Genomic DNA, 14,683 nt, shown 5'->3' on the forward strand with positions numbered 1-14,683 from the left:
GGAGTTTAGGGCTGTTGTACATAGGGTCGCTATGAGTCGCAAGCGACTCGACGGCACATAACAACAACAACAACATCAAGATTTTTAATTTCTCAGAAGACTAAGTAGTATTATGGAATAAAAAAAACACATATATTGTTATTATGTGCCACTGAGTTGGATCCAGCTTATATCTGACTCTCTATCAGGTTTTCAAAAGGTTTAAACCCCATAAAAGGAGACACTCCACCTTACTATTGCAAAGCAGCAAAGCATCTGGTAGATTCCAAGGACACGCTTTTGAGTTGGCAATAGAACTCTTCTTTACCACTAAGGCAACAGAGTTCCCTTAAAAAGACATACATGTGGTGAGCTCTGGTGGCCTAGTGGCAAGAAGCTGCACTGCAAATACCAGAGGTGCATGGTTCAAATCCAGCAGATGCTCTGCTGAAGAAGGAGAGACACTCTCCTCCTGTACCAGTCAGATCCGATTTGACGGTACACACATAAAAAAATAATTTAAAAATATTTTTTTTAAAAATACATGCATAAATACATGTGTGTGTACATATACACATGTGTATATATACACACACATACACATACATATACACACACATATATATGATATACTTAAAAGCACTAATACAGAGCACTAAAAGTTGCTAACTGTATATGTTGTCATTACTTAAAATTTTCATTATCTTTATATGGAACTATATAATTAAACAACTAAGAATTTATTGAGTTTGTGTATGCATGGTATAATAAAGCTAATTCCCATTTACTAGTAGAATTTATATTCTCTTATCTTTTCCTTACTAAAAATTCATGAGAACATTATATTCAAATTATAAAACCAAAATAAAAGGTTGGGTGCTTTTTTTTGTTTTTTTTTTGTTTGTTTTTTTTATAAAAAAAAAAACCACAAACCCATAAGCAGTAGAGTAAGAAACTCACTACTGGTCAGTTAGTTGCATGGCTGTGCGTTCTAGAGACAGCATGGAGAAGGGGCAGGATGCGTGGTTTCTCAGGTGACTCAGCTGGTTTTCTAAAACATACATTTAAGAGACACACTGCATCTCAACAATGGAATAAAATGAACTGCAAAATGTAAGACAACATTTTAATTAAAGTAATGACTAGATGATTAACACAATGATTAGGAAAATGGAACATAATCTATGGATAATTATTACATATTATTTCACATGGCTGTTAAATTTACAAGATGAAAGGTTAACTACCATTTAAAACTTTGTGATTCTGGCATCAGTACAAGCATCGTCACATATAGTTTATGAATGTGTCTTAGCTTTTCATTTTAATCAGGTTGACTTGATAGTAAACTCCCATATTAAATAATTAAATCATGATTAGAAGTGTGCAAAGAGCATTAGCTATAATCCTAAAAATATCAGAGTTTTTCAAAAGCATGACTAAGAGATGTCAGAGTGCAATTTGGGATTAAAATTACAGACTAAATAGTTGAATAGTTGAGAGAAAAGCCTGATTTCCTTTGATGAAGAGGTCATCTCAATGTGCTCCAAATCAGCCATTTAGAAATTTCCCCTCATTTTTACTATTTGCATGGAATATGTGATTGCATAAAAATTCTGAGGACCACTGTACAAAAATATTTGTTCTGAAAAGTAACATAAATAAAAACTACTTTCCTTGCATTGTCACTTTTCTCTAAAAGGCATTTCACTCCCCTTAGTCCCTAAATACTACTTTAATTTCTAATATATAATACGATTTTAAATGAGAAAAGTTTACTAAGCTCTCTCTTACATTAACAAATTGTTATCTGTGATAACTGATAATGGTGATATACTGATAATACAAATTTAATGATTCATCTATAACACATATTATAAAAATATCTGTAAAGCTATTTACACAAGTGGATAAATTTTTTATCTAGAAATTTTTAAATTCTCTAGTGGTTGTTGTAAAGTGTCACTGAATTGATTACAACTCACAGCAACACTATGAACAACAGATCTGAACCCTGTGTCATTCTCATATTCTTATTATAAATTAGAAAATCTGAAACATACAAGGTATAGTAATTTTTAGAGTGAAATGCTATCATTTTGAATGCCCGAAGATAAATATATTTCTATTTCTTTATCAAAATGTATCAACAACATTTCTTTTCAATATAAGAAAATAATATCATAGTTGGCATAACACCATAATACTTAAAAGACCTAATGTTTTCAGCTGAAATGATTGTAGGTACATTTTTCTCTTCCATCTTCCCCTCCTCCACATAAAATGATTCCATGCCAAATCCCTTCAATTCCTCTTTTGAAGTTGAAATTAATTCCCATGCTTGCGCCTCAGTATTCCTCCACCTTTTACAAAATGTAAAATGTGCTTTTTTTATAAAAAATCAGATGAAACGTCAAATATACGAGATTAGATGCGAAGCTTTTAAAAATAGCACACTCATCCTAAAAAAAAAAAATACAATGTACCCAATATCTTATTTCTCAAGAAGTCTAATTCTATAATTAATAAGAACAAAGTAACAATTTGTTTTAAGTGTCCATTAATAATGTCAAATCAATGTTAAGTTGCAAAGAATTTCCATAGGAAAAAACACATGGCATTCACATTGATTCTAAATGAAACTAATTTTGAGTAACTCTATTACAACGAATGACAAATGAATGCTCAATAATAAGGCACTTGTATTATCCAGAGCAGGGGTTGACAAGAAAACCACTTAGCTTCACTTTCTAGTAATATTATAGTAAGTGACTGATAAAGTACATATATATATATATATTTTTTTAATTTGGAAGGAAAACTTTTAAAGAAAAGCAGGTTTTACCAAGTCTTTTTGATACAGTCATGCTTTATGTACAGACTTTGCTAAGGTTTGGCTCTTTGCTTGGCTCAAGTTGCTCTGACCATCAGAAGTCAGTAACGGCAGATGCTAGAATAATTAAAAACCTATCACTGCAGAGTCCCCCATCTCCATCAACATTACAGACTCGGAAAACGAGGGTGGTTTATGGGTGTCCTTGTCTCACTCCATCCACCCTTTCATGGCTGACGTGTAGGCTGTAATGTGCATCTTTGCACCTCTCCTCAGGCAGGAGGCCTATCTCTGGGGATCACTTGCAGAAAATAGGACATTGAGTCCATAATTAAAGTAATCTCTTCCCAGGCAGATGCTGCAGTTGGCTCTGTTATCACATATTACAAAAGGCATCTTGAGGGTTATAAAATGTGCAGCAAATAGCTTTGGAGATGAGAAACAGCAATTTTTCATCTAATTTTGATCCACAGACATGTAAGTACTGTACTGCCACTTTTTGGTTTGGAGCCAAACTATTATGGTGCTAAGATGTGCCGGGCAGTAACCAAAATTAAAGAATACTTTAGCTTTTATCCTCAAAGTGAGAAAAGCTCTTTTGTAACCATCTTTGCACTTTAGCAAATAACGATGCCATCCTGAATCCCGGCATTAATGCCTGCAGGCGGATTTAGAAGAAAGGCTTATGTGGCTTAGCTTTACAGCCATACTTTTAACGTATTTGCTTAAGTTAAAGCCAAGGGTTGATTATGGGGCCTAATATCTTAGCTCTTTTGCAACCACAATGTACATTTTTAATTAGAAACATTTTCACTGTTTATCTTCTGCATAATATTTTAGGACACTGCTCTTTGAAATGTATGTCATCCCAGATAACGAATATGCTACCATTAATCATAATCCCTTCTATAAATACTAATACTGGAAACAAACGATGGAGATTTGACTAACACATCATAGTTTCCAGTTTAGGGCATGTCAATGTTGCTAACCAAACTCTAACTTCAAAATTGTGAGCTGCAAAAACGGGCACAAAAATGTTTAATATTTATTCCTCACTGTTACTTAAGATAACTCTTGGGTATATACTGGATGAATTTTAAGAAAATTTTCAGAAAACAGGTAGCTTAAATATTTTTGTTACTCAAACTGTGTTAGGATTTGTTTTTAATAATATTTTACCTGCAAAATTTTACATGTCTTTGGGTCATTCCATGTTTTAAATGTTAATAATATTAACATTTACATTTCACAGAACTCAACAGCATTTCAATACAGGGAATATCTCATTAACTTAGTTGTTGTTGTTGTTGTTGTTGTTGTTGTTGTTATGTGCCGTCGAGTCGCTTACGACTCATGGCAACCCTATGTACAACAGCCCTGTGCCAATCACACTGCCTCTGACACACCTATCCTGATTACCCCAGTCACTGAATCAATCTACCTCATAGAGGGCCTTCCCCTCCTACGCCGTCCCTCCACCCTCCCAAGCATGATGTCCCTCTCCAAGGACCTGTCCCTCCTTACATCATGTCCAAAGTATGTCAGACAAAGCCCCAGAATCCTTGCCTCCAAGGAGCAACCTGGTTTAACCCTCTCTGGGTTGAATCTGTTTGTCTTGATAGTCATGACAATGACAAAGAGAGAGCTACGTTGGCTTAGTGGAAAGGAAGCTGTGCTACCAAGCCGAAGGTGGGTGATTTTCATCTGCGGCCCTCGGCCAGGTTCAATTTGTTTTCCTGTCAAACATTCTTCTAGGTGGTATAGCACTGGTCTGTGCATTGCTGTACAGAGGTAACTCATGATTGCTGTGATGCTGAAGACTGTGACAGTGATGTGACAATCATGGTAATGGGTACCCACGGTGGACAGTGTTGGCTGGAGCTTCCCAACTAAAACAAGACTGGAAGCAGGAGCAGCATCCACTTCAGAAATGGCTTGCCTCCAGAAAGTCTATGTACAAACACAGCTCAGGTTGTTCGTTCAAAGGGTCGCTATGAGTCATCTACGACTTGACGGCACCAAACAACAGGTTGAATCTGTTTGTTTTCTTGGTAGTCCATGGTATATTCAATACTTTTCTCCAGCACCACAGCTCAAAGGCATCAATTCTCCTTCTATCCTCACTAGTCACTGTCCAACTCTCTGATGTGTAACAAGTGATTGCAAAGACCATAGTCTGTATCAGATGCACCTTAGTCTTCAGAGTGACACCATTGCTCTTCAGTACCTGGAGAGGTCCCTAACAGCAGACTTTCCTATCGCAATACATCTTTTTATTTCCTGGCTGCTGGTGCCAAGAGTGTTGACCGTGGAGCCAAGCAAACTAAAGTTGTTAACAATCTCAATCTCTTCACCATCCATCCTGATGCTGCCAATTGGTCCAGCAGTGAGAATCTTTGTCTTCTTGACATTGAGCCTCAATCCATACTGAAGGCTGCAGTACTTGACGCTCTGCAGCAAGTGCATGAGGTCGTCCTCAGTTTCAGCAAGCAGGGTTGTGTCATCTGCATAACGCAGATTGTTAATAGATCTTCCACCAATCCTGACACCACACTTGTAATAATAATGCATTTTAAGTCTTTCTCATTAATATTCAGAAGAAAGAATTATGTAATGCTATTTGAATTTATTAGAGAAAAAAGGAAAATCTGAATTTTAAGTAATGATAAATCATCAATTGTTGTACACCTAAAATGTTCTGATACAAAGCTAGCTATCAACAGACTATTTCTGTAGACTTAAATAAAACAGTAATGCACAATAACAACAGTATGGCAGATAACAACAACAACAGCAACTACACAATACTCATTTGAGCAATGTTCAAGTCACATACATACATGGTTTTTTGGTTAAAATAAGTCAGAAATCTGCACATCCCATGTGCATCTTATGTATCTTGTATATATATAAATTATGTTGCCAGGAATATAATACCAAAGACCGAATCAAGTAACTTGGTCAGTTCTGGCTCGCAGTGATCCTCCATTTAAATTTCTGAGCTGCTAGTCTTTATGGGAGGACACTGCCGACCACTGGCCTGTGGAGAAGCTAGTGGATTATAAGCATGACCTTCTGCTAAGTAGGGCAATAGGTTGCCAAAATCCTTCAGTATAGAATATTACACTGCATACATAACACATATTGTGGTGTGCCATCAAGTTGAAACTGACTCATAGCTGATCTTCCAATGGGTTTCAGAAGCTGTACATCACACAGAGGAAGACTGCCTATCTTTTCCCCACAGACCATTTGCTAACTTCAAACAACCTTTCTTTGGGTTGGCAGTGTAACTCCTTATCACAAGGCCACTAGAGCTCATAATACATCTTGATCTTTCTAACAAATGCCTATGTTACTGGTTTATGTAGCTCTCTTACTTTGTAATACCAACTGCCATATTTCCATGAACAGATGCTGCCCTGGACATGTTCACCAGGTTGTGCCAAGAAATACAGAGGACAACTGCCTGGCTAACTGACTAGAAAAGGTTTCTATTTATTCCCATTTCAAATAAAAGGTGAAACACACCACTGTGGAAATTATAAAAAAATATCATATGCAAGCAAAATCTTGTTGGTGATTATCCAAAAACAACTAGAACAAGTACACTGACAGAGAACTACCAGAAATACAAGCTGAATTTAGATGAGCACATGGCACTAGAGACATTATCGCAAATGTCAGACAGATCTTGGCTGAAAGCAAAGAGTACCCGAGGAGTGTCTATTTGTGTTTCATTAACTATGTAAAGGCATTTAACTTTGTGGATCACAATAAACTGTGGCTAACCTGAGAAGAATGGGAACCCCAGAAGATTTTATTGTGTTCATGCAAAACTTATACTTGGGCCAGGAAGCAGTTGTCCGAACAGAGCAAGGAAACACTGCATGGTTCATAATTAGAAAAGGAGTGCATCAGGGATGTGTCCTGTCTCCAGACCTTTTCAGCAGAATTGATCATTCGGGAGGCTGGACCTTATGAAGAGGAATGTGGCGTCAGGATTGGAGGAAGACTCATCAACAACCTGCACTGTTCAGATGACACAAACTTGGTTGCCAAAACTAAGGAGACCTGAAGCATTTGTTGCAGAAGGTCAAGGACTGCAGCCTTCAATATCAATTGAAGCTCAACCTCAAGAAGACAAAGATTCTCACCACTGACCAACTGGCAGCATCTTGGCACCAGCAGTCAGAAAGTCAAAAGATGAACTGAATTAGAGAAATACACTGTCAGGGAATTTTCTAAAAGTGCTAAAAAACAGTGGTGTCAATCTAGAGACTAAAGTGTGTCTGATCCAGGCCATGGTCTTCGCAATTACTTGGTATGCATCAGAGAGCTTGACAATAACTTACGAAGAATCAATGCCTTTGAGTTATGATGCTGGAGAAGGGTATTGAACACACCATGGACTGCTAGGAGAATAATCCGGTATGTCCTAGAAAAAAATGAAACCAAGCTGTTCCTTGGAGGAAAGGAATTTGAAGCTCCACTTTACATACTTTGGGCATGTTGCCAGGAGGGACCAGTCCTTGGAGAGAGACATCATGCCTAGAAGCATGGAGGGACAGCACAAGAGGGGAAAACCCTGGATGAGATGAATTGACAGAGGAACCGTGATAATGGGGTTATTATGTATGTCAGAGAGAGTGAGACTGGCTCCGGATAGGGTAGAGTTCAGTGCTATTGCACTTAATGTTGCTATAAGTCCCATGCAACTTGACGGCACATGAAAACAACAAAACAACCATTTAAAAGTTTGCTGTATGCTTTGACTCAAGGGCAGCAACAGCCAATCCTGTGTAACATGTGGCTCTTGAGTGCTGTGTGTAGCCTTGTTTATGATTCGTTTAATTTTAAAAATATTAGTATGAAGAACATCATGGCTCCCAAACATAGCAAAACTAGTGCTCGTGATAGCAGCAGGAAGAGAGGAAAAGCAGCGGTACAGATTTAGAAGGAAAGCAAAAGATTGGAAACCTCTGCATGCCTCGATTTGGCCTTGCTGCACTTAATAATCGAGACAATCCTCAAAAGCAATACAAGGAAACAAACTAAAATAGTTGAAGAATAAAAGAAATCACAGTTTTTAAAAATGGTCTACTTGTAACAAAACACCTCAAATTAATTTATTTGAGGACATTTTATTTTCAAATTTAATCAATACTTTATCTTGATAACAGAATTTTCTCTTTCTCTCACTGCTGTAAAGCTGAAACCAACTCATAGCTGAACCTCTTATTGGTTAAAAAGAAGCTTAAAATTGCAGAAGAAATTGTTTGCCTGTCTTTCTCCCAAGAAGGACCTTGCTGATTAGAATCACCAGAGATGCAAAGTCTTTGGACTTCCAGGGAAACTCCCTATGGACTAGGCCATTAGAATTCTAGGATGGCAATTACTTCCCTCCCGCATTTTGAAGATAGTATTGTACAGTCTTCTGCTATTTCCTAATACTGATTAGAAGACTATGATCAGTCTATTACAGGTAACTTTTCTTCTCTCTTTGTCGTGGAGATGTTCTCCACCGTTAATATTCTAAAATTCATCATGAACAATTTTAGTGTGCACATTTAGTGTTTAGTTCATTTTCTACTTGTAGAAAAGTCCTCAAGAATTTTCCTTACTTCTAGAAAATATTCTCGCTATTCTCTCTCCAAATAGCCCTCTCCTCTATTCTAGCTCCTCTTCCTGAAATATCTATTAGATATCATATTCAGAACTTGGTGCTCTGTACCAGGTTAATAGAGAAAAAAAGGAAATATATATGAATATATACATATAATATATAGAATTATATGTAATATAATTTATATTATTCTATAATATTTATTATATAAATACATATTTATATCTAAGATATATATTAGCTGCTGTTGCTGCTGTTGTTGTTGTTGACTGCCTTCAAGTCGAGCACGACTCATAGCGATCCTATGAACTAAAGGTCTGAAGCCCCTTTACAACTACCAACATTTATCAAAGTTCATAGAGTTTCTGGAGGCAAGTTGTTTTGGAAGTGGATGCCATTCTGGCTTCCAAACTTGTCATAGAATGTTGTTGGATGTATAGCTTGCAATGCATAGCAACCCTATATACAGCATCTCTGAACTCTTCCCTGTCCTGAGCCAGTCTCACTAATTCTGACACACCAACCCCCATCACCCCAGTTACTGTATCAATCCATCTCATCCAGGATTTCCCTCTCCTATGCTGTCCATCCACCTTTCCAAGCATGATGTCCTTCTCCAAAGACCAATTTCTCCTGGCCATGTCCCCAAAGTAAATGAGGTGGAGCTTCAAAATCCTAGCCTCCAAGGACAGACTTGGTTTCACCTTCTCCAAGACAGACCAATTAGTTTTCTTAGCAGTACATGGTACATTCAAGACTCTTCAGCACCACAACTCAAAGACATCTATTCGTCTTCTGTCATCCTTAGTCATTGTCCAACTTTCTGATGCATAACAAGGAATTGCGAAAACCTTGGCCTGGATTAGGCGCACCTTTGCAGCTAGACTGACATCGTTGCTCTTCAGCACTCTGGAGAGGGCCATGACAGCAGATTTTCCCAATGTGAGTCATCTTTTGATTTCCTGACTGCTTGCATTAAGAGTGTTGATTGTGGATCCAAGCAAGCTGTAATTGCTAACAACCTCAATTCCTTCTTCATTCAACTGGCCCAGTGGCAAGAATCATTGTCTTCTTGATATTGAGCTTCAATCCACATTGACGACTACAGTCCTTGACCTTTCGCAGCAAGTGCTTCAGCTATTCTTTAGTTTAAAAAAGCATGGTTGTGTCATTTGCATATTGTATGTTGTTAATGAGTCTCCCTCCAATCTTGATACTGCACTCCTCCTCATAAAGCCCTGCTTCCAGAATTATCTGTTCTGCATACAGATTGAAAAGGTACTGGGACAGGATGCATCTGTGACCATTCCTTTCTTGATTTTGAACCATGCAGTGTTTCCTTGCTCTGTTCTGAAGACTGCTTCTTGGTCCAGGTGTAGTTCGTATAAGTATAATTAAGTGTTCTGTAATTCACATTTTCCTCAAGGTTAGCCACAATTTGTTGTGATCCACACAGTAACATACCTTTGCATAATCAATGAAACACAGGCATTCTTCTGGGCCTCTCTGCTTTCAGCCAAGATCTATCTGACATTGGCAATACTGGCCCTAGTGCCATGACCTCTTCTAAACCCAGCCTGTATTTCTGACAGTTCTCTGTAAATGTACTGTTCAAGTCATTTCTGGGTAATCTTCAGCAGGATTATAATATATAAAAATAATATATATAAATATATATTAAATTCCTCATCCACTGAAGGTTTTTGTATGTAAGTAACTTTACAAAAGGCATCAGTTAGATGACAAGCTTATCTACTATTTTCTGAAGCACAGTTTAATCAACTCCTCGAAGCTCCAGGCTTCATGCAATGGCCCAATTCCAGCTCCTCTTATTCAATTTCCTGATGCTTTTGAAGTGTCCATGACTACAGCAGGAAGCCCCATGTAGGTTAGAATCACAGCCACAGAACCTAAATACAACTCTGAAGTACCTATAAGCAATGTCAGTTCTCACTTCCTGTTCCCGCTTTAACGTCTCTCCCTTCTGCTTACACTTCATGCTTTTCCTTTCTTTCACATTAAGTGCAAATGTTTTTTACAAATCTTCCCTGTGTTATAACTAAAATTTATGTATGATTTTGGTGGGAAGGAATTCTGATATGCCTCTTCAATCCTTCACGGCACTGGAAGTCTTCCACATACATAATTTTAATGAGTTTATAACACATTAAACTATAATTATTATAAATTAAATTATAATTATTATAATGTGTTCATAACACATGAAATCATAACACAGAAACAATTTTTATTGTGTTTTTAACATTTAATAGTCAAAGTATTTGTCAACTTGATATACGATCTTTATCATTATTGTTGTTGTTAAATTGGTATAGAGTGTAAATACGGAATGATGATTAAAAGAACTAGTTCTACGATCAGAGAGCTTCAGTAGCTTAGTGGTAAGGAGATACACTGCCAACTCAAATGTTAGTGGTTCGAAGTCACCAGATGCTCAGAAGATAAGGATAGGAAATCTATTCCTGTGAAATTTACTGTCTCTGAAAACTCACTACAGGGTCAGGCTTGAGTCAGTTCCAACTTGTCAGTACACAACAATCTGTGACAAGGTAAACCTTTGCCTGTGGTGACAATAATAGGTGGTTCTAAGAAAAACAAAGGAACCTAACAAGGGTCCTGATAAATACATGAAATTACAATTTTTACTTAATATCACTATCATCAAATGGTGTCAAACTTCCATTGCCACTCACTGTAACACTAATAATGATAAGTTTTTAAGAGGTACGACACATCTGAAAAGGTCAAGAACTTAAAACAAAAACATAGTTTGTCTTGGGAATTGTTGGGGCGACCTTGAGTATGGGGAGACTAGGACCAGGAATGGGGGAAAAGTCAATTCAGGGCCACCAACAAGTGACACCAGCACCAAACACTGTAAGGGACGGGAAACAGAAGCAACTGTCACCTATGGCATATACTTGGCCTACCACTGCCCATAAAGTTGATGACCACAGAAATGGTGCCTGTGACTGTACTTCCTGAGGAAATTGAAAATGTGCAACTAGGAAGCCAGGCTCCTACCTAAAACTGTTCTCGGTGTCCAGGAGAGAAATTATTATCATTCAAGTTCAGAGCAAAACTGAAAAAATTATAAGTCTGTTTTTATTTCCACATTTTGTACATGTTAGATGCCATCAAATCAGCCATGATTCATAGTGACCCTAAGAACAAGAAGAGATGTGAACTCTGTCCTATTCTGCACCAGCATCATGATCTCTGTCAAGGTCAAGCCTACTCAATATGAACTGAGGTTAGCAGTTTGAATCCACTCCCTGCTCCACAACAAAAAAGGCTGGACAGTTTCCTCCTGTAAAAATTTATAACCTCAGAAGCTTGATGAAGGGTTGCTATGAGTTGAACTTACTCAACAGCAGTTAGTATATGTAGATAAAGATAGATAGATGATAGATAGATAGATAGAGACAGAGATATAGATAGATATAGATATAGATTAGAGATAGAGATATAGTTAAATATAGAGATAGAGATAGAGGTATAAGTATAGATATATAGATGATACAGATATGTAAATATCACATGTATTTACATATATGTGTGTACTTCTATGTGTGTATCTCTCTAAATCCTAAATCTAAGAAACTCATTGCTGTTGAGTGGTAACTGACTTATAGCTCAACCGCCAGTAAGTTTTCAGAGGTTGCAAATCACACTGGATGAAACTGTGCATCTTTTCCCCTCATCATAGATGACAGATTCAAACTGCCTGTCTTTGGATTAGCAGCGCAACTCCCTATCCATTAGGCCACTAAATTAAGATTATAAAATCAATTTTGTCTGAAATAAGCAGTAAAAAATATTTTTTTTTTTCAATTCTAACAGTGCCTTAACATTCAGACATGGCTTACTAAAAGCAAAACTAAATAATATCCTGCTGCTGGTATATATTATCCAAGTGACAGTATTGGCAAAGCATGGGGTTGTTGCTGCCATGAGAAAAACGTGTTCACCTGTTTCCCAGGCATCTCTGTCAACACCAGTTTTTACTGTGTAGACATTTTAAAGGAAAAAAGAAATAACTTCACACATAGAGCCATAAACTAGTTTCATCAACCTTCATAATAGAGACATAAGCTAAGTCTCTGCCCATACCTCATTTAAAACATTTCTATTTCATTTCAAAAACTGTAAAAAAATTGTAACACATGGTGTTTTCGGATTTACTGACTTTAGTCTTTTTGCTTTCATAACTGTTCCATGTTGTTTCAAGTTAAGAGTGCCAAGTGCAGTGGTAATCCTGTCTAAACCACAGGCTCTTAATAAGGAGCATCTTGAAGATTCCAAACCTCTGCTATTTACTTGAGTGCCCTTCAAAAGCTCTCACGCTCCTACATATAGGGTAGAGAAGGGATGTTCATGCTACAAGGGTATTGTTTTCTGGTGGGGTTTGTTTTGTTTTGGTTTTTGTCTTTGCTTTTTTTATTATTTGTATGTTTGCTTTTTTTCTGTACTTTAGGGGGAAAAACTAATATTGCAGTATTTTTTTTTGTTGTTGTCTAGTTTTTATTTCAGTCATAAATTTGTCTGCAATCCTGCTAACCTTGGAGAGAAATAAAGCATGGAACCCAAAGAACTGTAGCAAGAGCACAAAGATTAAAAGGTGCTGCAGGCACACTGGGAGTCGCAGGGTGATTTCTGGAGCTATAGAAGGAATGATGTTGTGATTAAGAGAAAACATGAAATACAGATCATAATTAGAGTTGTCCACAGTCAGCAATGGTGATCTTCTTGCTGGTCTTGCCATTCCTGGACCCGAAGCGCTCCGTGGCTTCCACAATGCTCATGCCTTCTTTCACCCTGCCCAAGACGACATGCTTGCCATCCAACCATTCAGTATTAGCAGTACAGATAAAAAAATGGGAACCGTTTGTACTGGGTGCAGCATTTGCCATGGACAGGATGCTTCAGGATGAAGTTCTCATCATCAAACTTCTCCCCATACATGGACTTGCCACCAGTATCATTATGGCGTGTGAAGTCTCCACCCTGGCACGTAAACCCAGGAATGAGTCTGTGAAAGCAGGAACCCTTGTAACCAAATCCTTTCTCCCCAGTACTCAGAGCACGGAAGTTTTCTGCTGTCTTTGGGACCTTATCTGCAAACAGCTCGAAGGAAACGCAACCTAAAGGTTCGCCATCAGCAGTGATGTTGAAGTACACGACGGGACTGACCATGGCTGGGGTGAGCGTAACAACTATACTGCTGAGGCAACAGTGTCTGCAAAGCCTAATACTGCAGTATTTTTAAAAAGGAAATTTAGAAAAGAAAGAACTAATTTGCTGTAACAACTATTTGTTGTTATATTCTTTAGTATGCTTTCCATCTTTTGAAACCTAACTAAAAAATTCACTATTGAAATAGGACATTTTCTCACTGTAAAGTAGTATAATACCTGCATCTGTCTTAGGATTTTGATACTAAAAAAAAAAGTCATTGCGAGGTTCCAATAGATTGCTCTAACATAACCACTGCTGTTCACAGGGTGACATTTAGAAAAAGGAAAGAAGGAAGGGAGAAAAGGGGAGAAGGGTTAATGTTGTGTTTGAAACACCTGCTAAATAAAAATAAACTATATAGTATATACAAATAGAACAGAACTATTTTTGCCAAGCTTCACAGAGATTTGTGGACATACCTACTGCAATACTTTACCACACACTCTAAAATTAAAGAATAAATGCCCAGGAAGTACTCTTACTTCATTTGTCATATGTTGATAAATAAACACACACATTAGTCCCTGAACTTAAACTATCTCCTTGTCCAAGCCTAACTGGCTACTTCAGGGTGATGAGAAACAGGCACCTACAGAGAAATGATAACTACCAACAAGGTACTGACCTTTCACCTTTAAGGAGAAATACTGTTCTTCATCCTGTCGTGAAAAGGTATGTTTTTGAACAGCAACAAAATTCTTGAGAAATATGTCAACTTTCCAAAATTAGGAAATATTTAAAATAATCAACAACAACAAAAAGTCTAAAAAACCCAAGGCCATCGAAAGAAATATTTGAGAGTGATCAAACAGATGGCATTTATTTATCTGGTTTTAGATAACAGTGTACAAAATCACTTGCATTCACTTACATAAGAAGTAAGTTGGTTTCACCACAATCTAGAGAGTATGATAAGGTTTATGTCTATCAACTGTTGATATCCTTATCTATAAATATGAAGGCATGCTCTGTAAATAAAAGAG

The 14,683-nt window shown here is 37.3% G+C and overlaps 1 protein-coding gene and 1 pseudogene across 2 annotated transcripts in view; both read right to left on the minus strand.

The window, feature by feature from the left end:
• RELN (reelin) overlaps positions 1 to 14,683 on the minus strand; it is a 633,193-nt gene that overhangs the window by 435,233 nt on the left and 183,277 nt on the right. The window lies entirely within an intron of this gene.
• On the minus strand, positions 13,194 to 13,658 carry LOC102853399 (annotated as a pseudogene).

The sequence above is a fragment of the Elephantulus edwardii genome, unplaced genomic scaffold (assembly GCF_000299155.1).
Source record: "Elephantulus edwardii isolate Elephantulus edwardi_28Jun2011 unplaced genomic scaffold, EleEdw1.0 scaffold00022, whole genome shotgun sequence".
Taxonomy (NCBI): Eukaryota; Metazoa; Chordata; class Mammalia; order Macroscelidea; family Macroscelididae; genus Elephantulus; species Elephantulus edwardii.